The sequence below is a fragment of the Ictidomys tridecemlineatus genome, chromosome 9, assembly GCF_052094955.1.
Source record: "Ictidomys tridecemlineatus isolate mIctTri1 chromosome 9, mIctTri1.hap1, whole genome shotgun sequence".
Classification (NCBI taxonomy): domain Eukaryota; kingdom Metazoa; phylum Chordata; class Mammalia; order Rodentia; family Sciuridae; genus Ictidomys; species Ictidomys tridecemlineatus.
In genome coordinates, this window is record NC_135485.1 from 66,504,105 (window position 1) to 66,529,533 (window position 25,429).

At 35.7% G+C, this 25,429-nt stretch overlaps 1 protein-coding gene and 1 long non-coding RNA gene across 19 annotated transcripts in view; one reads left to right on the forward strand and one right to left on the reverse strand.

Moving 5' to 3' along the window:
- Arhgap24 (Rho GTPase activating protein 24) overlaps positions 1-25,429 on the forward strand; it is a 711,589-nt gene that overhangs the window by 534,129 nt on the left and 152,031 nt on the right. The window contains exon 1 of one of the 6 annotated variants that reach the window (XM_005341737.5): positions 16,183-16,397. The exons of 4 other annotated variants lie outside the window; for them this stretch is intronic. The gene's annotated coding sequence lies outside the window, so the exon portion shown is untranslated. Of the gene's footprint in view, positions 1-16,182; positions 16,398-25,429 lie in introns of those variants that run through there. One more of the 6 variants, XM_021721086.3, reaches the window with a different exon arrangement.
- LOC110597189 (uncharacterized) lies at positions 4,203-18,289 on the reverse strand. Of its 13 annotated transcripts, none has more exons than XR_013425895.1 (6): positions 13,903-14,121; positions 13,611-13,660; positions 11,101-11,136; positions 9,314-9,395; positions 8,199-8,357; positions 4,203-5,528 (listed from the first exon to the last, which is right to left on the reverse strand). It is a non-coding gene; the product is annotated as an uncharacterized LOC110597189 (long non-coding RNA). The 13 variants fall into 13 exon arrangements; XR_013425897.1 differs by lacking the exons at positions 4,203-5,528; positions 13,903-14,121 and adding exons at positions 16,137-16,223; positions 17,827-18,285 and having other exon boundaries at positions 8,198-8,357; XR_013425905.1 differs by lacking the exon at positions 4,203-5,528 and adding an exon at positions 10,759-10,838 and having other exon boundaries at positions 8,198-8,357.

The window sequence follows — 25,429 nt, forward strand, 5'->3', positions numbered from 1 at the left end:
TCATTAACTTTTCGTGCTCTACCAAGAATTATGTTGATCAATTTTGAGCTTCAAAAAGAAGAGGTCAGCCAGAACCTAGCCTTGTCCAATCCCTTGATAATTTTTCTGAATAAACTTATTTAGAAAATTTAAATTAAAGACAGGGTGGTTTCCCTAGAAAAATCCACTTATCTATGTAATCTCCCTAGACTCTCAGAAGGTCACTCATGCTAAGACATAGGTCAGAGGCATATCCAGGATCTCTCTTTCTGACAAACTCTATTTGTCTCTTCTACATGGAGCATTGGACCCCTTGCATTTCATCAGCCACCCATTTAAATACTTCAATCGACCAGAATTATAAAGTTCCTCAGTAAACGTGAACCGCAGATTTAGAAAATAAACTTGTTCCAATCTGGTTCAATCTAATGGTTTCCAAATGAATATTTTCACTCCTGACCCAAAGAAATGATAAATAAAATCAGTTACAAGTCATCTATCTTGGCTCCCACTCATCTAACTTGCGTGGGGGTGTGGAGTGATGGAGGTAGATCAAGGGAAGGTTCATCTAGAACACTGGATCACATGCTTCTTAGCAAGGCAGCAATGTGCTCTGCCAATGAAGTCAAAGTTAACTGCAGCTGAGTTTGCAGAGCAGAGTCTTGTTGAAATAGATTGTTTGACAACAGTGTTTGACAATCGTAAATTACCTGGTCTAGATTATACAGTCTACTTCTAAGGCATTTGAGAGAAGGCAAAAGGAACCAATCCTAATGTGCCAAAGAGATGTGGCATGCACACCTGGGTATCGATTGTTCTCTGTGATGGTGGCTTTTTTTTTTTTTTTTTTAATTTAGGGTCTGTTTTAGAAATTTGAGAGGAAAAATGTTGCTACATAATCCCTGTGATCCGATAAAACAAACACAAAATTGGGAGTTAATAAATAAACATTTTTCACCAGATTTTTCATTAAATTATTATTATTGGGGCTGGGGATGTAGCTCAAGCGGTAGCACGCTCTCCTGGCATTCGTGGGGTGCTGGGTTCGATCTTCAGCACCACATAAAAATAAAATAAAGATGCTGTGTCCACCAAAAACTAAAAATAAATATTATAAAATTCTCTCTCTCTCTCTCACATGCTTTAAAAAATATTATAATTTTCACAAATTCACTTGGGTAATCTCTAGTTTTAATTTCCCATTTGTAAAATGAGGCTACTAATTCAATTTAGAAATTAGCTAACAGGGAGAATGCTCATGACTGTTCTAAAATATGTAGCTTTTTTACATATAGTTTTTCCTGATGTAATCATATTTACTTCAATCTCAATAAAGTTTTGCATATTTTCAGGTGGTAGAGAAAAATACACGGGGTACACTTTTTAACTTTACAGAAGATTTATACTATGTTGTTCTAAAATAGCTATATTTACCTTTCTAACCAAATCAAAGGCATCCAGTATCAAAATTGTATTTTTGCCAGTAAATGGACGGAACTGGGGACTATCATGCTAAGTATAATAAGTCAATCCCCAAAACCAAAGTCTAATAACTCTCTGCTATGCAGATGATAACACATAATAAGGGGAGAGAGGGATAGAAGTCCATTGGATTAGACAAAGGGAATGAAGGGAAGGGAGAGGGTGGGAATAGGAAAAGCAGTAGAATGAATGGGAATAACTTTCCTTTGTTTATATATGAATACAGAACCAGTGTAACTCCACATTATGTACAACCACAACAATGGGAAGTTATACTCCACGTATATATAATATGTCAAAATATATTCTACTATCATGTGTGACTAAAAAGAACAAATTAAAAAAATTTAAATGGTGTTTTCAACTAGTAGTGGTGCCCTTTGGTATTTGTAAAATTGTGTATTTATAATGGCAACTTTCACTCCTGTACTGATTCAATGCTAAACAATTCCGTTGTTTTTCTAATTATTGTCAATCAAACCCTGAAATTCAAGTTACCAAGAATTTGAATAAACAAAAATTCAATCTTAACTCTTATTACTTTATCTTAGCTTCACTTCATTTTCCCGCCCTTAGAACTGGGGTTATGTTCAAGTTTCACAGAGAGGATTCACAGGTCTTCTCCTCACACCAGGCTGACATCCATGCCCAAGCCCACTCCTGAGATGGGTGGTTCTGCTGCCTCTGTGCCAAGATCTCTGGGACTCTGGGTGCTTATCTGACCTTGAAGCCCTGTCCCCTGGGCATACTGATAGACATTTTCATCCTGTGTCATTCTACCTTGGTATCTAGATGGATGTTAGCCTTCAACTCCCAGCAGTATTGCTTAGTTAATTATTTTCCTTTCAATGGCTCTGACCACTCTGCACTTTAACCTGTTTTTATTCAGTGTGAATCCTTTGGTCATTTATATCTCATTCTCTCCAGTGCTGGGGGCCGGCCCCAGTGACCACCCTGTACTGCCACCTTTCTCCAGAAAGTCCTATAATCTCTCTGGGGCACTCCAAGCCCTACTATGCCAGGGATCTGCCACAGCTTTTGTGATGTCCCAGTCCTGGAGAATTTATTTTCTTACCTGGAGGACTCAACATTGGTCTCTATCCTTCTGAGCATTACTTTTTTTTTTCTTTATTCCCTCCCTTTCCCAGAACCATCCCCTCCCCATGAAACTTTATAAGCACAATGTTGACCTATCTGGGGTTCAGGAGTTTGTCCCTACCAACTTACCCTAATAAATATGTTTATTTACTTGTTTCAACAGTAAAACTGTTGAATACTTCTTAGAATGAAAGAAACCAAATGTTCCAGCATTCTTTTTTCACTTTTGTCCCAATTCAAAAAAAAAAAAATAGGCTTTTTATTTTATTGTGATCCTTTTGAGAAAACTGTGTAGCACGCATAAGTATAGAGAAAGCAAGATCCTCAGAGTTAAGTCCTAAGAACTCCAGACAGGCATATTCACGCCTTGTTGGTTTTACCTCAGTCCCTAGGCAGGTGTTAGCTTTCTAACTCCCTGAGGCACTGCTTTGTAAAGTTCTTCCTTTCAACTTCTCTCACCACTGCCCTACTATTTTTTTTTTTTTTTTGTCATTTGGTCATTTACATGTCATTCTCTCTAATGCTCCTTCAGTTCCTAAGAAATAAGTGGGGTTTTTTGTTTGTTTGTTTGTTTGTTGTAGTTATTGTTTTGTTTTGTTATCATCAGCTATTTTTACTTTCTTCAAGTAAGAAAGAATGGTCATTCCTCAGCCTATCTCAGGGACTGATGATGTTCTGAGAGATGGCTTTCCAGATAGCACAAAGGAAGTACCTCCACTCCTTCTCCCCTCTGTCTCTGTTCATATTAGTGTACTTCTAAAAGCCGTGGGAAAGAAGGAATGTCAAGATAATTCAGCAACTGGATATCCAATATGAGTCTAGGGTGAAAGTGGTTCCTGATATAGTTGTTCCTGTCTTGAGATTTTGAATGATTGTTTTCATTCCTGCTCTGCAATCTAAATATCCACATGGTGGTAATTACCTGCTTTAATTAGGAAAGTAAAATCCCCCAAAGGAATAGCAACAAAGTAAAAAAAAAAAAAAAAAAAAAAAAAAAAAAAAAAAAAGTTTTCCTTGGTGAGAGATGGTAGGTGATTTAGAACAATCAGTGAGCAGGAACAAGCCCTTCAAGAATATCTTCCCAGCAGTCATACAACAGGCAGCTACAGAATCACACATGTCTCCTCCGGCCCTCCATCAGATTCAGCAAAAGTTGCTGTTATAAACCTTAGGTAGAAAATCATTACCCATGCCTCATGAAATGTTTGATACAGAGAGATGCTAGCTTTAGGGTCAATAGCTTTAGGAAATAATAATGCACACTGAATCAAAGACAGTTTCTCTAGTCATCACTACAAATGTTTATTGATATATAGATATAGATACATAGGAAAAAAAACATATCCATCTTGTTTTATAAAAATCTATATTTCAAAGTGTTCATGATAGATAAATCACAGTTCTAAGATAGGAAATTATCTTATTCCATTAGAGGCACAGTCACTTCCAAAACATAATAATAGAACTAAATACAGCACCCACCTGTATTTTTCAGGTATAGAATGCACTTCAGATATGTAACTGGATAGGGACCTGAGAAGGTCCCCAGGAGGGAGAAGGGAACCTCAGCATAGCCCTGGCAGGTTCTTGACTTCCACCACAAAAGGAATTTCAGGATGCATCAAAAGAAGCACAAACAAATATTTGTTGAAGAAAACAAGGGGATTTATTTGAGAAGGCAAACAGTGGAATGAAATGCACACTCGAAGGGAGAAGGAGCATGGGTGCTCCAGTGAGATGTGCTTTTGGAGTCTTGGACCCTATTTAAAGGAATCTTTGTCAATAGTGAACATGAGAAGTGCATCAGGGGAACATCAGCCTGATGAGCTCACTTCCCTTAATCCTGGAGCATGGGGAAGATCCTGGTGGTCTGTTTGTTTCAGGGTCTCTAGGTTGATGTCATGCAGTCAACAGAAATGTTTGGAATATACACCGATCAAAAGTCTCTGACAGCATTTTTCCTCTGGCTGTATTTAGTCTAAAGAAAGTATGTTTTATAAGCTAACAATGTATGTAGGAATTAATCACCTACATTCACACTACTCTAAGATCCAAGGGCTTTTAAAGAATTTGTCCTGGGAAAACAACAGGCTTAGGATGTTCATGGAGCTTCTCAGATTGAAAATTATTGTTTCTTCCCCTTTCCTGTTGGTCTCCTTTCTACATATTCTTAAGTCTTCTATACTACCTCAAGGACCTTCAGCATCTAACTCTGAGCTTTCTTATTGTTTTGTAAAGTTTCTGGGGAGACAATGATAGAAGATAAAGCTTAGTCAAGTTGACTGAGCAGGGTTTCCACATCAGAGGAGTGACAAGTGGTGAAAGGCATCAGCCATTCTGAGTTTGTTGCAGGGGTTTGATGGGGTGGGTGTCAATGTCAAAGACACATAGCAAGGGGTAGGGAACATTCATGTCTAATTAAGGTATTTTTCTTTCTGTAATTCCCCTGTATTCTACCCAGATGAGAATATAAACTGCTTCCTTCCCAGGTATATTTGAAAGCACATGGTCTTTAGACTCAAATCCTGATTCACCACTGCCTGATCTGTAATTTGGAAAAACCATTTAAAATTTTGAAACTTAATTTCCTTATCTGTAACAGTATAAAATCATAAAATGAGATAAAATAAGAGTCTATCTTTCTGGCACATTGGGAGGATAATAAAAATGTATTCAAAGTCTTCAGACTATAACCACTGCTCAATAAGTGGTAGATATTACTAAAGCTGGTTTTGTGAAACTTTCAGCCTTGCCCTTCATATAAATGAAGCACCAACTTTGTTAAACAGTATCTTCTTCATCTTTAATTTTCAGACCAACATAGCTGTATGGCTTTGAGACATGACTTCAACTTTATATAACTCCATTTTTTCACATGTGAAATAACAGGGATAATATCCCAAATAATGGTAGAGCTCTGCAAGTCCACGATTCTTGTAGTGTGTTATCCTTTTTTTTTTTCCTTGATCCTAGTTAAAGCAAAGAACAGCATACACATCAGTAGGCTTCATTATACAGCACAGCACCAATCAGAAGCATGGACCTTGCAGTCAGACAACCTGCATCACTAATTACAAGTCCTCCACTTAACATGACTAAGTCTCCACAACCTGTGGCAGGTCCCTTAGTTTCATTCCTCAGTTTCTTAATTTTCTGGACTTCCATCACACCATTTAATTTCCCAAAGGATTTAACGATAAAATCTTTTATACATAAACTTCTATGCTTTCATTTATTATAATGGTGTTCTGCTTTCCAAATGCAGCAAGTAGTTTTAATGAAAATATTAAATTGTTTTTACTGAGGTTGGCTAAACACAAGCTCACTTTTTGACCCAGGGGTCCTTTTATTTCTATAAATTTACTCTAAAAGGAAACTTTGAAAAGAAATCTACAGGAAAATATAAATGTTTTTGTCTAATTTAACCCAGGGGTGCTTTACCACTGAGCAATATCCCGGTTCTTTTTATTTTTATTTTGGTATGAGACAGGGTCTTGCTAAATTGCTGAAGGCCTCACTGATTTGCTGAAGCTGGCCTTGAACTTGAGACCTCTCCTGCCTCAGCTTCCTGAGCTGCTGGGACTACAGGTGTGTGCCACCATGTCTAGCTTTGTAAATGTGCTTAGTAGTATAGCAATATACAATTTTACTCTCCCCAAAGCTGGAAAAAAGTCAAAGTTATGTTCTCAAGCTGGGAAAACAGAAGTAAACTATTAATTTAAAAAATCTATGCAGGCATTGAAAATCACAAATATAATAACTATTTTATTTCTGTATTTTATACTTTACAAAGTTTATCATAATATTATATCATATTTGAAGATTGTGGGTAAAAGAAAAATGCTTATAAAATATTGTAAGTGAAAGGATAAATAAAACCTCTATGTGTGAAGTATAACCACAACCACATAAAACTCTACATATAGAAAAAAAATTATATATATACACATTTACACATATCTGTGTGTATATTTAGATAGAAAGATATACACACTGTATGGTAATGAGTTTATATATCTAATTTTCTTTACTATTAAGGTCTTTACATTTAAATAGAAACTTGTCCCGATGATAAACTACTAGTTTTCAAGCAGGAGGCAATTACACTAACAAATAGAATTGTCTTTCTTCTTGATAGAATATAATCCTTAAAACAGATTTTGGCTATTAATATACTATGCATGCATGAGCTACCACTTTTCAATTATTTTTTATAAACTAAGATGAAATTTCATAGAATGATATTCAGTCATTCCATAAAAATACAATTTAAGTTTATTCAAATTTTATGCGGCTTCTAAAAATAGCTGGAATTTCCCAGTACCATTTGTTGAAGATGTTGTCTTTTCTTCAGTGCATGTTATTGGCACCTTTGTCTAATATAAGATAATTATAATTTTGTGGGTTAGTCTCTGGGTCCTTTATTCTGTACTATTGGTCTACCAGTCTGTTTTGGTGCCAATACCATGCTGTTTTTGTTACTATTGCTTCAACAAATGGTGCTGGAAAAACTGGAAATCCATATGCAACAAAATGAAATTAAACCCCTATCTCTCACCATGTACAAAACTTAACTCAAAATGGATCAAGGACCTAGGAATTAAACCAGAGACTCTGAGTCTAATAGAAGAAAAAGTAAGCCCTAATCTTCATCATGTGGGATTAGGCCACAACCTATAACAATATAATTAAAACCCAAAATCAATAAATGGGATGGACTCAAATTAAAAAGTCTCAGCAAAATAAACAATCTGTGAGGTGAACAGAGAGCCTGCATTCTGGGAGCAAATTTTTACCCCTCACACATCAGATAGAGCACTAATCTCTAGAATATATAAGAACTCAAAAAGCTAAGCACTGAAAAAAACAAATAACCCAATAAACAAATGGGCCAAGGATCTGAACAGACACTTCTCAGAAGAGGATATACAATCAACCAATGAATATATGAAAAAGTGCTCATCATCTCTAGCAATCAGAGAAATTCAAATCAAAACTACTCTAAGATATCATTTCACTCCAATCAGAATGGCAGCTATTATGAAGACAAACAACAATAAGTGTTGGCAAGGATGTGGGGAAAAAGGTACACTCATACATTGCTGGTGGAACTGCAAATTGGTATAGCCAATATGGAAAGCAGTATGGAGATTCATTGGAAATCTTGGAATGCAACCACCATTTGATCCAGCTATACCTCTCCTCAAACTATACCCAAAAGAATTAAAAACAGAATTCTACAGGGACATAGCCAAGTGGATGTTTATAGCAACACAGTTCACAATAGCTAAACTGTGGAGCAGACCTAGATGCTCTTCAGTGGATTAATGGATAAAAAAAATGTGGCACATATACACAATGGAATATTACTCAGCATTAAAAAAGAATAAGATCTTGGCATTTGCAGGTAAATGGATGGTGTTGGAGAAGATAATGCTAAGTGAAGTTAGCCAATCCCCAAAAAACAAATGGTGAATGTTTTCTCTGATATAAGGAGGCTGACTCATAGTGGGGTAGGGAGGGGGAGTATGGGAGGAATAGATGAAATTCTAGATAGGGAAGAGGGATGGGAGGGAAAGGGAGGAAATCGGAATTGCAGTAGTGCCCAAATTAAGATTTGGAATAACATAAACACATACATTTGTTTAGGTACAGGCCAAACTGAAGACATTATATAAGTAACAGAGTCTTCTGTTTTTCTTGAGAGAGTTCTTCAAAGATTTTCATTTTATTTTTGAGCCTCCAGCTTAATAATATCTGAAGAGCACAGTGAACTCCCAATCCCATCCACGTTGATTCTGTTAAAAAGACAAATCTCATTCTTTGGAAATACAGCCTTGGTCAGCTAATACAGCTTTTTATCCATGTAAGCATTTTAGAAAACTTTATTCCCATTTAAAAAAAACTTTATTCCCATGGCTATGACTAAACTACTAAAAAGGAAAATGCTCAATTCTTGTGGATTTTGTCTGGGTATTTTTAAAATATTTAACCAACTAGTAGGAGGCAAATAAATTTTAGGATAAGTCCAAATAATCAGACTTTAATGTTCGAGACTCTGATTCTCAAGAAAATATACATTGAGGACCTGAGTCTGTTATTTAATTATCAGGCTAATGTTTGTTTGGTGTTTTTTGTTAATCCTAAAACCTCTGACCCTAGCTCCTGGTTAAACCAGAAAGATACTTGGAGCCCAAACCAAAGTAAGCAAGCCTCAAGTAGCATCAGAGAAGTAATGTCTCCTATGTGTCTTGCTCACCCCAAGCCAATTTAGGTTTCCATTACAAAAGAAATGTATCTGAAATATGTGCTAAAGCAATATAATTTCTTAGGAAACAATAGATTTTCTTGTTCATATAGGTACTGTTACCATTCATCTTTTAGAAATGGACAAGTTACCCTAAGACTGTGGTCATGTACTTATGAATGTACCATAACCATTCTCTCTAAATTGGAGTCTACATATACAAACATGCACATGTGTACATCCATCATTTTCCCTATATCCCTTTTTTGATATCTTAAAATTCAATGGAACCCAAACTGCTCTAGATTTTCCTCATACTGTAATACTGTAGCATCTAGAATCTTGTTCTGTGTACTGGAGGATATTTTCAGTGCAGATAGTAAGAGTAATGGTAATAACATGTCTGAGGGTGGAAATTTCCACCTGAAGAAATTATAAGTATGAAAAAGTAGCTATGTCAAGAAATATGTTTTTAAAAATGACCCCCACATCATGAACGGAAGTTACTGTATTTCTTTCTCCCTTTTTTCTTCACTTTCTTCTTTTCTCTTTCTTTCTTTCTTTCTTCTGTTTTTCTTTCTTTCGTTACCTTGAAGTAATAGTCATTGCAGAGCATTTAAAAATCAGGAAAACAAAAATACAATCGTTATTATCTCATTACTTAGAGATAAATCTCACAGTATAAAGTATATATTTTATATTTTTCTGTACTATGAAATATTGATTACAAAATGTGATCATTGTACCCCCGATTTTCTCATATGCTTGATTGGGTAATGTATTATTACTTTCTGTAATATGTAACACATATAATAATATACATAATAACAATATATAATTAAAATATGTTTAAAAAACTCTTACATAGTCCTCTAATTTTAATCATGATTGTAATGATTGCATTTGGATGTATATTAAGTTCTCTAAAACCTAGGACATTGCTGTTGATGTTTTTGAAAGTTTTCTCCCAAGACTCCACTTGGTGAAATACAAGAATACTCATGTTCCTGGATATCTCAGGTTTCCTGAAGGAGCCCTGAACTTAACACTCTGGTGGAACTGCAGCTGATTCTATAATTGCCCACCTCAGGCTGCCTGGTACCTGCTGAGAGCCACCTGAGGAATATGTCTCATGCCATGTGAGTGCGAGGTAAAATTATACTACACAGCTATATTTTTACAAAGATTTCAAGTATGTCCAATGATCTCCATCATTATTTTTAAAATAACTTTAAATGTTCCCATATTCCTTTCCTTACATTCACAAAAGGATATTCTCTCTCTCTCTTTTTTTTTTTATTCATACCTGTTTCTGTTTCCAAATCCAATTAAATGTGTTTAGGAAAGTATTGGGTAAAACTAGGACTAGTTCTTCACATTTTAGGGTAGAAAAGTAATTAATAGATGCATCTTTTGTACCTAGAAATAAAATTTCCATTCAATAAAAAATATGTTTAAAAATGTGGAAAATTAGAACTGTTCAGGAAGTGTTCAATTTCAATCGTTTTAACTACTGATGGTGCTTGTGTTAAAGAAGGCTTCAGTTACGACTTTTTAACTTTACAGTGATGCAAAGGCTGTATGTATTCAGCAGAAAGTGTAATATGAGTTTTGAATTTTGGTCTTCATAGGCTAATGGTATATGGTATGATCGTCTCTTGCCATGCTAAGCAACAGTGAGGCACAGCTTACAGTCAACCACATGATCATGAGAGTGAACAGAGATACTCTATAGTGTACTGTGTGGCTAAGTGAAGATGTTCAGATTGTTAGATGTATTAAATGCATTCTTGATTTATGGTATTTTGGAATTATGATAGGTGTATTAGAATGTAACCCTATCTTAAGGTAAAGAGCATGTGTATTTCCATATATCTTTAGTAGTAGGTAAAAAGACCTCACAGTTTGTCTTTAAACATCCACATAAAATGGTTACAATCCTAAAAGCTTACGTATTTCTGGTTACACTTGGTTTTCATCTAAATGACTTTCACAGATTCAAGGTAAAATCAAGTAAAGTTGTTCCAAAGTTCTGAAAAAAAGAGCAGAATTGAAGAGAACAGAAGGGAAAAAAAGTGTTCAAAAAATGCTTTTTCTTATTAGTTTTCAAGTTAGAAAAAATTCCATTCTGCTCATCCATGAACCCCATTGTATCCTAAATGGACAGACTCCAAAGACTTTAGGCTGGACTCCATTAAGAATTGACTTAAACATCACCACTAGGACAGGCCAGGAAGGCTTCTTCAAGAACCAAAGAAGGGCCTGAGGATGTAGCTCAGTGGTAAAGTGCTTACCTGGTATGCAGGGGCCCCTTCGTTCAAATCCCAGCTCTATAAGGAGAAAACAAAAGAATCAACCAAAAAACCAACACATCTTTACTCTGGTCACTATGGGAATGTCATCCATGCTTCTGAATGATTTTTTTCATCACACTTTTAAATTTCAATGCAGTTTTCTTTTCAAATTATAATTCTGAAACCAGGATCTCAAAATCCAAAAGACAAAAATAAAATTTCTGAGACAAAGAAATGGAGGAAACACCATGGAATTATTTTATGCTCTGGTGAAAGACACTTAGGCAATTACTGGCTGTACTGAATATAAAAATGAAAATATATATATTTTTAAATTGCCTTTACTTTTTAAATACATGACAGCAGAATGCATCACAATTCTTATTACACATATAGAACACAATTTTTCATATCTCTGTATATAAAGTATGTTCACACCAATTCATGTCTTCATACATGTACTTTGGATAATTATGTCCATCACATTCCACCATCATTGCTTACCCCCTGCCCCCTCCCTTCCCTTTCCACCCCTCTGTCCTATCTAGAGTTTGTCTATTCCTCCCATGTTCCCTTTCCCTACCCAACTATGAGTCATCATGTGGGATTAGGCCCCAACTTCCTTAATAGGACTCCAAGAATCAATGAATGGGATGGACTCAAACTAAAAAGTTTCTTTTCAGCAAAAGAAACAATATGTGAGGTGACTGGGAGCCTACATCTTGGGAGCAAGTTTTCACCCTCACACATCAGTTAGAGCACTAATCTCTAGGGTACATGAAGAACTCAAAAAGCTAAACACCACAAAACCAAATAACCCAATAAATAAATGGGCCAAGGATATGAACAGACATTTCTCAGAAGAGGACATTCAATCAATCAACAAATATATGAAAAAATGTTCATCATCTCTAGCAATTAGAGAAATGTGAATCAAAACTACTCTAAGATATCATCTCACCCCAGACAGAATGGCAGCTATTATGAAGACAAACAACAATAAATGTTGGTGAGGAAGTGGTGAAAAAGGCACACTGATACACTGCTGGTGGGACTACAGATTGGTGCAGTGAATATGAAAAGCAGTATGGAGATTCCTTAGAAAACTTGGAATGGAACCATTTGAGCCAGCTATCCCTCTCCTTGGTCTATACCCAAAGGACTTAAAAACAGCATACTACAGGGACACAGCCACATTAATGTTTATAGCAGCACAATTCACAATAGCTAAACTGTGAAACCAACCTAGATGCCCTTCAGTAGATGAAGGGATTATAAAAATATGGCATATGTACAGAATGGAATATTGCTCAGCAATAAAAGAGAATAAAATCATGGCATTTGCAGGTAAATGGATGTAGTTAGAGCAGATAATGCTAAGTGAAGTTAGCCAATCCCCCCTCCCCCCCAAAAAAAAACCCCAAATGGCAAATGTTTTTTTCTGATATAAAAAATATCTTACTATGGCAGTATAATAATTAAATACCAAGAACAGTTTCCATTTTTATTATTTCTGAATTGAGACATAATTGAAAATTTTCCTTTTATATCTTATTTTGTTGAAAAATAACTGCAATGGCCTTTCTTTTTTTTCTTTCTTTTTTTTTTTTTAATTCTGACTTTGACTCTTTTCTTATCCTTCACTGAGAAACAGAATGGGTTTGGTAATGAGAAAAAAGCCTTTTAACTTTGTCATGTGCTATACATGTTCCCAGAGGTTTCACAGCATATTAACTCTTTTAAAAACTTGCTCTTTAGTTAAATATGATGCCACCAGAATAAGCAGGTTGCAGAGAACTTCAAAAGCACATTCTAAGCTGAGGTAGTATTGCAGTAAATACCAAACAGCTGAAGACTCCTCACTTTTATGTGCATACTTAGGATCTCAGGATACTGCTAGGATTTTCTTTTGTTTTCACTCAGAATTTAGCTAGAAAATTGAGACAAAAATACATGTATTCTTTTTTTTTATTACCTACTTTAACTTTCTACTACCTTAGTTAGTAACCTTAGTACTATAAGTATTATTTCTCTTTTTACTGAATGTATCTAAAAATAGCAAATTGTTTCTATTTGCAAGACTTTCAGATTTATAGTTTCCTATGGCTAAATTTGGAGAAAATGAAGAGCCTGGTATCATGAGAGGTTTTAGATTGTACATTCTATAGATGAAATTTTCAAAAGCAGAGGCAAGGTATAATCAGTGGCATTCTCAAAGAAAACTGAAAAAAAAACTGGAAAAGGGGGATATTGAAGGCTGAAACAAACTGTTTAAGAATTTGGTATGAATTGGACTAGTGGCCTGAGGATACAATTTAAATATTTTTCTTATAGCTGGGAATGACACTCATATCCAATGTAGGGTTGCAATTCAGATTCTGCCTCCAGCTTTACAATCAAATGGGTAGAAAGAACCTGTTATTTATTAATGTCCTTAAACTCAAGAGACTGAAAATAGAATTACCATAATATACTCCAAACTGTAGTTGGGAAAAAAAAATTCTTCTTACCTTTAAGATCAAGAAATTGCCTTGCTTCATTTTAGGGCATTCCTCAGGGCCTGGTAATTTAAGCAAATTAACATAAATTAGTGCATGATTTGTATTTTTAAAAACAGAGTAGCTTTCTACTACAGAGAAAAACTTCTGAACTTGCTTTTTCAACTTGAGAGATAGGACCCCATTTTTAAAATAGTCTTGGCTCCTATTGACAAAAATTGCCTGCATCTTGCCACAAATTAATTGTTTAAAAAAAAAGGTATTTTTTTTTTAAAACTCTGAACTCCTTATAAAATTTACTTGCCTGGTAAATACACTCAAGAAGTTTTCTTGTTATTTTTCATTCTTGCCTTTCCTATCTTGCTATGTAAAAGGCAAACTTTATTTCCTTTCTCTGAGAAAGTTATAATTTAACTCAGAATATGGAACTCTGAGATATGCAGAACTTGGTTATAATTCAAACTCCACCACTCACTAGTTTATAGTGTACAGGCTAATTATTCTCATCTCTAAAATAAGAATAATAACAACTACCTCATAAAAATCTTAAGAGAATTAACTGAGATAATATTTCTAAAATTCACAGTTCTGTGTGTCTCATAAGACACAAAATGTGGTCACATTGTTAGTTTCTTGCCTCTTCTCCACCTGTCTTCCTGCCCTGGTCCTCCCTTTCCCACAACCTAACCTCTAAATAATGCATAAGTAATTGTTGGAACATTAGCATGAATGCCTAGATCCATTTGTTGCTGAATTAACTCACTAGTGAACTTTGCATTCCATCCCCAACCTTTCCCCACCATTAATTCTCTTTCCCAACCCCCTGGAACACAGGAGTACACCAGGACACCCAGCTAACCGTGAAAACAGTCATACATGTGAGTATTTTTTATCAGTTTCAACTGGTCTGATTCTGCCTCCAAGACTAGACAGAACTCCTGTTGCTCACAATTAACTGACTCTGGCCATGTGGTGACTGCCATCAAGACCTGTTACAAACAGAACAGCAGTTCAATAAAATCCTAAACTCTATTTATAGCCCACTTGAAACAAGCACTCTCCTATGAAGCTCAAGGAGCCCTCTCTGAGAATACAGAAAGCAATTCACTGGTCCTGGTACTAACTAGGGCAATTGAAGGGAGATAAGTGCATTTTCCCAGCAAGCGCATTTTCCCCAGCACTCTGCAATATACAAAGCATTTTTTTCCCACACATTGTTCCATTTCAACTTCACACCACCCAACCCAGGAAGTAGACAAAGAAAATGCTGGCAACAAATCCCTGTTTCATAGATTGCAAGACTGATGCTTAGGAGGTTAAATAAATTGCTGGTTAACTGGTGGTTGGAGGAAGGGAAAGGAAAGTGGCTAAACTGTGAGCACAATTTCTTGTTCAAGCAATCACTTTACAATTCAGTAAATAATTATTTGACTATATGAAAAATTTACAATTAAAAAGAAATACTGTTTCATAGAGTATTTGTAAATATTAATATTTTTCCTTCAGCATTTCTGAGAACATCAAAACCCGAGAAATGAAAACTGGGAGATACTTTACAGAGAAACACTTTTTTAAAAAATGTTTTCTTTGTTGTTGTTGTTGTAGTTGAACATAATACCTATTTTTCTAATCAATTTATTTTTATGTGGTGCTGAGGATCAAACCCAGGGCCTCACACATGCTAGGCAAGCACTCTACCACTGAGCCAGAACCCCAGCTTCTACAGAGAAACACTTTATAAACATGTCAGCATCTATATAGTACATACATACAGAGCAATTGCATTTTGTGCAAGAAATATCTTCTTGTAGATGCCCAAACTAAAATGTGCATAAGTCAAGACTAATCTTGAAAAAGATGGTAGGAATTTTTATGAGAAATTTTAATTGATTCTGTCAGTCAACTCTGAAATAACAACATCTTTATTATTTTTTTTTAATATGGGAGTTGTTTGCACAATTCCAGTATGTAAGCAAAACATGAGACTTAATTAATATGGTTTAGTTTATGGACCTGAAATTTTTTTGCTCTTAGAATAATTATTTTGATTTTGACCAGTGCTTTAATTTTATAAAACTCTTCTTCAAGCCTTGTTGTTTGGAAAATATAGGCAAAAATTGTTTGACTTGAGAAAGATATCTGGTCAATTAGTATAGCTACCATGAAGACTGCCAGTGTGTGTGTGTGTGTGTGTGTGTGTGTGTGTGTGTGTGTGTGTAGGGGGGAGAGAGAGAGAGAGAGAGAGAGAGAGAGAGAGAGAGAGAGAGAGAGAGAGAGAGAGAGAAGGAGAGGAGAGAGAGATTATTGCTTAATGAATGCCCCTGGGTTAGCTGGTTGGCTTGATGCCATGTGAGATTCTCAGATTTACTGCTTCTGTGACCTCCTATTGTCCCAGCTCTGATTTATGGAATTTGGTATTTCTTGAAAGGCAAGATGTCTGGAGTTTAGGGTCTTTCCTTGACAGCCCTTCCTCTCCCCCGTACAGTCATTCTGATTTTATTCACCTTGTGGTGACCTTGCAGAACTCAGCATTTTTACCTGAGCTCAGTAGCTGGGGAGCCCACTAGCGCTGGCTGGGAGAGAGCCGGTGGTTTCCATTCCTGGGTGATGGAGTCATGGGAGAAACTGCAGTGAGCAAACACAGAGTAGGACCTGAGCCGGGCTTGAATGTGCTTTAAGCAGCTCAGGACAGAGCAGCTGCTCTGTCTCCCAGCCTGCATTTGTCACTGACCACTGAAGTGTGTGTTTGTGCAAGGTGAGAGTCGGGGCTTTTTCCTTAATTTGGAAACAAATTGCCAGGTATTGCTGTTAATTGTGTTTGATAATTTGGGGATATGTATATTACCACAAATTCAGGACCTGAACTATGCTTGGTTTTATTTTTGCCCTTGTATTCTGTCACGATCCATTCAGCTCTCCCGGTGTCCAAATTGTGGCAACAGATTGGGCATGGAGCTATTCTTCTGCGCCGAAATGTGATCATTATAAGTGCCATTTTTCTTGGATTCTTTCATTAATTGCTGCTGCCAAATCACATAACTGTTCATATGCAGAATTCCAGTGCTTACTGGAAGGCATATGAAAACTGCTTCAGATGTTAACCTGATTGATATTTTTTTGAGTACTTGCTGTGGTATATTCTTTGCTGCATCCACATGGCAGTGGTCGAAACTTTCCAGAGTAGAGTGCCATGGGGTCTGATCTGATGATAAAAATAACGTGGGGTTTTCTGTGTGTTTTCTTGTGAAAATGAAAACTTCTACTTGGCCTTTGGTATGCCTGTGTGTGTGTGTGTGTGTGTGTGTGTGTGTGTAGGAGGGGAGTGATTTTGAAACAACCAAGACCAAAAACAAAAACAAAACAAAACCTAGATAAGAATTGCTATCATTTTGAGGTGCTTATAATTATCATAATTAACCTAATGGAGCTTTTGTTCTCAGCATATTTGAACTGTGTGACTTCACATTCTGTGTGTACAGGACAATACAACTATTGAATAAGCTTGTGAAAGTATGTAGGAGCATAGATTATGTCCTCACTAGGAGTACACACAATAGGAATCAAAACTACTCTCTTGGGTAAACAGATGGGCCTTAATCCTGAGCCAGTTTTGTATGTTAGCTACTCAAGTAAATCTATAAAATCAGTATAAGGGGCACACTGTTTTCTGGTAACTAAGTAAATATACAGAAGATTCATATACATGAAATACATATTCTAGAAAAGTGAAAAGTACAGGAATTTAGTATTGTATAGGTAGAAAACGGAAAAGTTAGAAAAGCTGTTAAATTTAGAAAGGAGAAAAAAAGTACAATACAATAAAAAAAGTAATAATGAGGGAGTACTGAAAAGTACTCCAGCTTCTCAAATTTTTATGCCTAATGAAAGAATAATAACATGTTTAAGGAAGTTCAGCGTCAGCAGAAACAAAGCCAAGAGCAAAAATTCTTAATAAAACACATTGTCAACTGTGGAATGTACTTGTCTGTCTTAATTAAGTTGAATTCTTTTGCTGAGAAACATAAAATTAATTGAAAAACGTTACATATTTAAATTGCATTTCAAACTGGTTTCCAGTAAGTTTTAAATACTAATAAATAAATTTATTTAACTACAATGAGCAATTATTTTAAACAATTAACAAATAACATACAATAACAAAATCATCCTAGTTTTGAATTAAGTTTAGTTTAGAAAAAAACTCTAATATTCTAAATTAGTATGTTACCTGTTTCTACCTACATACAGACTGGTAAGTTCCTTGGGCAGTGTCTTCATGGTCTCTTTGCTTTCATTCTCTTGTAAGAACACTATGGACTGATCAGCAGAAAATGCCTGTCTGACTCCAACATTGTCATGCTTCTTTTGCAAGCTTAGAACAAGGATGGTTTCATTTCACAGATGTGGAACTGGAGGTATACAAAGGAATGATGATTGACATTTCCATATTGGAGCCTGTACCACATTGACTTTTCTGCTGCCATGATCTAAAATGTGGCCATTTCTTTAAAAAATGTTTAATTTGCTTTTATTACCATGACTGGACAGATGCATATGAGGATCTCTAATCACTGATTAATATATGAATACCCATATCTCTCTAATGATAAGAGTTCAATATGTTCAGATATGATCCATGGGTACCCATGGTCTTCTTCCATGCAAAAAGACTAGAAAGTTAGTCATCTATTAAATGAGACACAATCAATGTAAACAGCTAGGTAAAGCCTTGAATGGTGCCTGTGTTTATTCTTTAGATAACTAGCTTACTTCAAAATGCAAAGAGGTTTAGAAGGTTTAGAGATTATCAGTACTGACCTCAAAGTACATACCAGTCTGGTCAAACACATTTACTTCTATATAATTAAACTTCCCTAGTTGAAGGAAAACATTAACCTTTATGTATTTATTTGATAAGAATCTCTAATTTTCTAAAATGCAAAAACATATTGTATTCTTACTCCCTCTTTTTCTCTAAGCTTGATACTTTTATTCTAGACTTTCAATTTACTAAATCCTTAATTTACTGAATGTTGTTTCTTTGCCCTGCCCCAAATTTCTACACTTTGGCTAAGAAAGCAGTTATGATTTATTCTCTGGAACTGGGGAAAGATCCACATCACCTGAGATCAATTGATCGCTGCCCATTGGCTGAGCAGGAAATGGGTGGATAGTGGGAAAGGGAGATAATGGCTACCATACAGGTAGTAACTATTCCTATTGTAAAAACTTAACATTTCTGTGATTCATGCTGGTTTACCCATCCAACCTAGCTAGGTCTGGAAACCTATATACTGACATGCTTTTACTTTCATAGATTTTTGGTAAACTGAGATGAAACATGATTTGTAGTACATGGGGCGGCTTTAAATATTATCAGTAGTTTTTAATCTCTTTACTTCAGCCAATAAGTTCTACTCTGCCTACAAACTCCTTTGAAAGAGGTGTAGATTCTGATAAAATAATAAACATTTATATAACTTTTAATTATTTCTTCTAAATTCCTTGAAGAGGAAGTTGTTTGTAGAGAGGGAACATGAAAGGCAAGGTTGTAATATGACTAATGATCTGGAAATGTCCCTCTGAGGTCACAGCCTTCCTCAGTAGAACCCTGAGCTGCAAGGACTGGACTTGACCGCTGGAATAGGAGCAGGTGGTGACAGATGATTTGCTACAGAGTCAGGGACTATAGGCATTTTCTGCAAGTCTCCAAGTTTGCCTCATTTATCTTGTTATTTTGTTGTTGTTGTTTTTCCCCTGTGAAGGATCTAACCCAGGGTCTCCGTATGCTAGGCAGTGTTTGAATCCAAGCCATAAATCCAGCCCCTGGCTTAATTATTTTGAATCTTATGTGTTTCCTAAGGAAATAGAAAGAATAGAGTCTGGTTGCCAGAAGATGTACGTAGATCATGACAGCTGTCGTCCTTGGCCCACCAATCAAAGTAATTATCTCAAATACATATTATAGATTGAGTATACTTTACTCAAAGTTCTTAGGACCAGAAGAGCTGCAGATCTTTGCTTTTTAGGGATTTTGGAATGTATCTAATGAGGTATCTTGGAAATGGAACTCAGGTGTAAACATGAAATTCATTTATGTTCCACATGCATTTAATATGTATAACCTGAAAATAATTTTAAACAATATTTTTAGTGCAACTGTGTTTTGATTGCAATGTATCATATGAGGCTAGTTGTGGACTTTTCCATTTTTCGTGTCATGTTGGCACTCAAAAAGTTTCAGATTTGGGAGCACCTTGGATTTGGAGATTAGGGATGTTCATCCTGTATTATAATCAATACAATAACTGTCTTAAACATTTAAGTTGTTTCTAGTAGGATGGGCTTCCAAAATAACTACCTCTTGCCAAGGGAATTTCTAAGAATTCTATTACAATATATTGAAATTGATAAAAAATGAACTTCTTAATGCTCTCTTCTGATTGGATATTTTAAAGATCAACATACTCTGAGCATTTTGATATTAAAGTATATAACAAATGGGAAGCTGTCTCTTCCTCAACTTTTATTCTCTTTTGGAATGGGTTTCATTTGACGTAATTCAACAGAATGTAACAATGTGGAAAGGGTTTTTTTGTAGTTATAAAGAAGTGTCTCCTCTCTTTCTAAATTAATGTAAGAACTATGTTTTCAAATGGTAAGTTTTGTTTATTCCATATGGAGATGCCAACAGATGATTGTTGTTGAAAAGGCGGCAGTTTGTCATTCTTAAGTTCCCAAGAAGAAGAGATACGTCACACCAGTCAGGGACCACATAGAGAAGCTCCAAAGTCAGTCAGGAGGTAGAGAGTCAGTGGAAAACAAAGGCAAGAACCTTTTGGTTTGCACATGAAGGAACAGACAAGAGGAAGTAAGTAGTTCAGAACTGGGCAGTTTGGATAAGTCCAGTGAGCTCTGGAGTTAGAAGCTATCTGTAATTGTCTGGTATTTGGTCCTAGGGATGCAGCAAATGAATAAAGCCTAGTATGGGAGCAATATGGTTGGAAAATATGTTCTGGATTGATTGATTTGCATGTGAAAGTCAGGTGTTGAGGGGAGCTTGCTGCCTCCAGGTATGGGTTCACCCTGGGAAGGCCAATCTCTCTAGTGTCACCAGGACCCTGATGTCAAAGCATAAGAGATAAGAAGATTAAAAGGCATGATTAGTACAGACTAATACACCAATACAGAAATAGACTGACTACTAAGTACCATTTTGCCAATGGTGATTCTCTCTTGATTAGTCCTTCATAGACAATAATTTTCTGAGAACAAATTTGCCCCATAATACAGCTAACACTTAGTTAACTCCAGAAAAGTTTTTTGCTTGTTTCTTGTTTGTTTGTTTGTTTTTTAAATCCAATACTTTAAACCAACCAAAAAGGTTAAAAAGAAATGAATCCTCTTTACTAAATAAGCTCAGGACATTTACTTCCCCTGTACAATGACTTACTATTTGATTTAGAGTCTAACAATAAATGCTTCCACATTCAAGTCTAGTAAGCACACTAATTAGGCTAGAATTATTAAAGAAATTATCTCTTTGCAGATTCATCATTCACCTTTGGTTGGAACCCTCTTTGGGCACATAATAATTTCTCAATAAATAATTGTCAAGTAAACAAATAAATGAGTAAATCAATCAAACATTGACAGATTTTCTGCAGATTCCCTAAGAACCTTTTAACATTGTTTTCAGTCTGATTTTCATAATAAATTCAAAGAAGAAGAGTAAAATTGTGGTAATTATTTTGCTCCAACGAAAGCTGAATCTCTATCACTTAAAAATATTCATGTCCAGCCTGTGCCTTTATTAGCAAACATAAAATGTGTCAAGGGAAATACATAAATTGAGTAGCAATTCAGTTTTCAGCTGAACCAGCAGAAGTGTCATCTGCAATGTCCTTACTTCTCAACTAAGCAACAATGCACACAGGTATTAAAGAGTTTCTAAGCAGTAGAAGAGATTAATTGTAGAATAGATTAATATCTGCTATCCTGAAAGAGAAAGCATGACTTCTCCCCCTTATATTTCTTCTATTTATTTGTTGAACAATTAAAAAAGGAAAAAAAACCCATGTATATGGTGTTTCAGGGGAAATGAAATTGTTTTACTCTTCCTAGACTTTCCATTCCAGTTATTAGAATGCCCCACTAGAATTCAGTGCATAAAAATTCATAACTTCAAAACTGTGGGGGAAGGATTAATGAGTCAATAAGATGTACTGGGTATTGGAATAACTAGATAGTCATTTATAAAAGAGTTAAAAAGATTTATTCCTTATACCAAAACAAATTCTAAAAGTGCCAAAGATGTAGAATATGAAATTAAAAGCATGTCAGAAGGCTTTGGTGTACTTACTATGCCAAACTCACCATACCATTAAGCAGCTGTAAGCAAGGGTAGAAAGGCTCTTTGCTGCTGGAGAGGGACTTCAGCTTGGTGACAATCATGACCATCTCCACAGCAGAAGGAAAGGGTTAAAAGTGGAAATTTCTCTATACCATCAATTCCAGTATCCCCTATGCTTTTCAGACTCCCAAGGGCCAAACAAAAATGATATATATGCAAATCACAAACTTCCTATTTAATTTCAAAGCTGATGCCTGCCTATGTTCCATGCTGTGAGCAGACAAGTATGCGGGGGTGGACTTTTCTTGCTCTTAACTTTCCGGATTCCTCAATCTGACATTTGAATGAGGTCTCAAAGTGGGGTCACTCCCTGTGGTATCCGAAGGTATCTGGTCTCTGATTTCCAATGGTGAGACAATGGAATGAGAAGCCATCAGCTTTGCCTGTGCCCTTCAGAGTTATCAGATTAGATGGAACTGATTCCAAACGCTATCAAGGATGCAACTTGGTGGGGAGCAGGAGGGCTCTAGTTGGAAAGGTTGTCTTTTGTTTTTAGGTCTGTAGATTCTTACTTTTTTCACTTCCCATTCCTCTAGTTGATTTCTTTGTCCTGGAATTCCCTCCATTTCCCTTCCCTGACCTCCCATACCATCTCACACCATCTTCTGCCCTGGATAAAAGAAACACTTATGTCATTCACGCTAAATTTCTCAGACTGGCAGTCTGTTTAGAGCAATGTGCAATGTTCCTAGCAACAGATTAAAGCAAATCCACAGAACTACAAAAGCCTTCAGGCATTGAAAAATTGCAGAGGACTACTTAGTTATATTTGGAATTTCTGTGTTGTGGATTTGTATTAGCTAAGAAACCCAGAAAAGTTGTTTAACATTTGAAACTGTATTTTTTAATAGAAACTTGGAAGGTACAACCAGCTTCTAAAACAGTCATGATTAATTTAGTCAAAGTCCTGCACATGAAGGCCAACTGTGTTTATGCTAAAATTTTTAAGCAGAGCATTTAAAGTGCACTGGAAGTTATAGAAGGGTGAGTATAATTATCAGAAATATTTTATATTAGTTAAGAATACAGGTAGGATCAGCTAGATCTGTTTTGAAAGACTTGATTGAGCCGTTTGACAATGGGAAAGTCATTTAACCTTTCTATGCTTCTATTTTATATCTGTAATATTAGCAAAATCATGTGTTGTGAAGTTTAATAAAATATGTATGAATATTTGTCTATAGTAGAAGAAACAATCAAAAATAATTCATTAATGGTGATATTTTAAATAATAGGATTACTATAATTTTGTGGAGAAATGAGGTTTTCTAGATTGGATGAAAGCATATAGTAAGGGAAAATTATGAGGCAGAATAAGATAATAATGGGAAATAAAACAGGGAAGATCTGACTAACACAGAACAGAGATTTTATTAGCATGGTATGCAATCTCCCTCTAAGAGGCCTAACACAGTATCTTACTCATAACAGGTGCTTATTTGTGTTTGACAATTGAATAGATAAAAGAAAAGAATGAGATAGGGACTATAATAATGCAGGAAAATGGCAGGTCTTTTAAAATATTTCTCCACTAAAAAAAATTAAAATACCTCAAGAAGTCCAATGCAAAGTTTACTGTGTGGGTCAGATTTATCAATAAAACTGAATCCCTTTTCTTTTCCTTCAAAATAATACAACAAAACACAGAAGAATGCCTATGTGGGTGACACAATGTCTTCTTTATTGTCATCCATCAAAAGAAGAGAGGGAGAAACCTGTGCTCTTTGAACACACAAAGGAATGGCACACCTGTCAAATCAGAGGAAGGAGCACCATGGAGTCAGTATGGTTTGTGGTAGAAGTCAAAGGGTGAACACACAGAGCCCACGCTGAAAAGATGATTAATCTTAAGGAAATGTCAGGATGGGATGAGGGCATCAACAAGGATGAGCTTTTGGTATTTGGTGAGGAACAAATATATATGTATATATATATATAATCATCCTTTGCTTCACAGGATATCTGTTTCTCCAGTCCTTGCTCTAAAAATGCCAGTACCCCCTCCATTTCTGTGAAGCCCCAAACTCTCACACTCTTTAAAAATCCTCAAGAGATTGGTGCAGCCCCCAGTCAAAAACCACCAAGGGAATAAAAAATGGGTGAGCTAAATTCAGAAATATCATAGCCAAATATAAGAATCAAGAACTTACCATTTTAACTTCTGTGGCTATCATAAGTGAAAACGAACTTTGGTAATAACCCAAAAGTCATCTGTCATTATATTCGGGGGGAGTATATTTGAATCATGTTTGCTGTGAGACTGATTTGTAGGAATCCATCTTATGGTGCTATTAACCAACTTTATTCTTGTATATAACCTCACAAATAAGTCTATTTGTATTCATTGTGAACTTAATAGCCCTCACAATGTAATTCTTTTAAAAAATGCTTTGTTTCATTGTATAACATGACATTGAAAAGAAAGGCAATTGATAGAGTTGCTAATAATTTATAAGTCTACAAAGGAATTAAACAGAATTTAATGGAGATTTTTAGACAAAAATACTTTGAATAAATAATAGAATTTGAATTTGACAGTGTTGGCAACTTAGGACAAAATGTCATTATCTGACACCTTAATGACAGCAGGGTCAACTCAAGCTTTATTTCTGGACAACCTGAGAAACATGGTTGACGCCTCTGTGTTGTTATCTGTGTATGGGATGTTGTCTTCACATTCTTCACATTGCGCTGAGATTAGCAGTGTGCCCCAAACTGTTTGTGTCAGAGGTTACCAGAAAGAAAGAAAAAAAAAATGTCAAGGCAAAGTCCTTAGTACAATAGTTATGACTTTCCTGATGTTACTGTAACAAATCTCCACAACTGGGTGAACAAACTGTTTAACAACAGAATTCTGTTCACTGCCTCCTACTTCTGGAAACCAGAAGTCTAAATCAAAGCTGTTGGCAGGTTGATGCTCCTTCTGACCCATAAGGGAAGGATCTGTTCCAGGTTTCTCCTTTATCTTCTGGGAAACTCAGAAGTTTCTCAGTTTTTAGATAACTGTCTTCTTCCTGAGTCTTTTAACATAATATTCTCATGCACGTCTATCTTCTGTCTAAATTTCCCCTTTTTATAATGACATCAATCTAAATTAGGTCATGGACCACACTATTTGCCTCATCTTAACTTAATTACCTCTGAAAAGGTCTTTTTTCCAAACAAGGTCACTTTCTGAGGTAGTGGATTTCAACATATATTTTTGGAAGACACATTCAATCTATAACATCGTCTCAGAAGGAGAGAACTTAGGTAAATTCAGAAAGTAGGACGTCCAAGCTATTCAAATATGGCCTGTGGATTACAGATTGATTTCTTCTTTAGTCAACTGTTTTTGCCACTGTGACCAAAAGACTTGACATGAACAATTTTGGAAGAGGACAACATCATTTTGGGGTTCACAGTCCATATATGGCTG